Source organism: Pongo pygmaeus, chromosome 9 (assembly GCF_028885625.2).
Source record: "Pongo pygmaeus isolate AG05252 chromosome 9, NHGRI_mPonPyg2-v2.0_pri, whole genome shotgun sequence".
Taxonomy (NCBI): Eukaryota; Metazoa; Chordata; class Mammalia; order Primates; family Hominidae; genus Pongo; species Pongo pygmaeus.
Genome location: NC_072382.2, coordinates 10,357,441 through 10,359,028, shown reverse-complemented (window position 1 = coordinate 10,359,028; position 1,588 = coordinate 10,357,441).

Sequence of the window (1,588 nt, the reverse complement as noted above, 5' to 3'; positions counted from 1 at the left end):
GTCTTGATCTGTCTGTTGGCCGCATTGGGTACCTCGGGGCACCAGGACACATGCCGCCCCAGTCCTCCCGGTTGGCGGGGGTCTGTGGGCAGAGGGACCCTGCCTGGACAGGGCAGCACAGGCCTTTCTCCAGGGGCTTGGCCAGTCCGGCCGGCCAAAGCCTGGATGTCCTGGTGAGGTGGAGAGGGGATGGCATCCTGGGTAGCCAGCAGGGATTGGGGTCTAAGATCTGGCCTCAGGGGTGTGGGGCAGTGAAGCCCCTGTTGCCCCGCCCTCACTCTCTCCCAGGGCACCGTCTTCTCTCCATTCACATCTTCCTCCTACTCATCTCCCCTCCCTCCTTGAAGTTGAGCCCCTTCCCAGGGAGTTCTCAGCCTGGTGGGGCATCACTTAATGCCAGGGGCTGCCACGAGAGGTGGGAGGGACGCTGGCTCTCTGACCAGGGCCTCTAGCATGATGCCTGAGAAGGGGGGCAATTAGGCTGGGGTGCAGATTGTGAGTCAGGGTACCTGGGGCCGCCCAGGGGAGGGTGGGGCTGCCCAGGGCTGAGATAAGGCAGCCTGAACTTAGGGGGTGCAGAGCTGGGAGGGATGGTCCGTCTGGCCTCCCAGGTGTGACCTGCAGCAGCTTAAGTCCCTCCTCCTCTCAGCCAGGGCTTCACAGGACAGAGGCATGGGGTGGACACCCTGGCCTCTCCAGCTGGCAGAGGAGCTGAGAGCCCCTCTCACCTGCCTCAGGGCGTGGGGCCTCATGGCTGTCCCACTCTGCTAGGTGGCCCCATTGGTGATCAGGAAGGGAAAGGCAGGAAGAAGACGGAGCAGAGGCTCAGGAGGACCAGTCAGCAGGGGCCCTGGGCCTCATGGGGAGAGGGGGCAGCCCTGTGTGGCACTGACATCTCTTCTTGAGGCCTGCTCAGGGCTCTAAGCTGGGTACTGCACCAGGCTAGGAGACAACAGGAGCAGAACACGTGAGGTGCGCATGGCACCTGGTGGGCTCTGCACGGTGGCTGGGGGCTGACGTGCTTCTGCAGGTCCCCCCGAACAGAAAGCTGGTCAGAAAACTGGCCACTCCTCACCTTGCCATGGGGTCCCAGACTTGGCTCCAGCCCCTTCTTGGTGATGAGGCTCCTCCTTGCAAAGGCCAGTCCGCTGGGGAGAGGGGCCCTGCTGGCCACCCCCAGGACTATGGAGTGGGGTGGGCCCCACTGCCTGAGAGTTGGGTGACTTCCAGGATCCAGACCCCCTCTCAGCCTGCCCAGCACCAGGCGCCTCGTCCCCCACCTTGGGGCACAGACTCCTAATGTCCTCCAGCCACTGGCTGCAGCCGGCATTCCCAGGCAGACTCCTGGCTTGGGGACAAATGCCCCAGAGGCTCCAGGTTACCCACGGGCTCAGGGATGGCTCCCACGGGGTATTTCCCGTTCCCCGGAGAATCGAGTAAGGTCCCGGAGCGCACGGCCCTGAGGCCTGGCCTGGGGGCTCGGGAGACAGGGCGGCCCCAGCCGGCCGCCCACCGGCAGCCCGGCGCTGTCACGTTCCAGCCGCCTGACTCAGGCCGCGCAGGGCGGGGAGCCGGGAGGCGGTGCCGG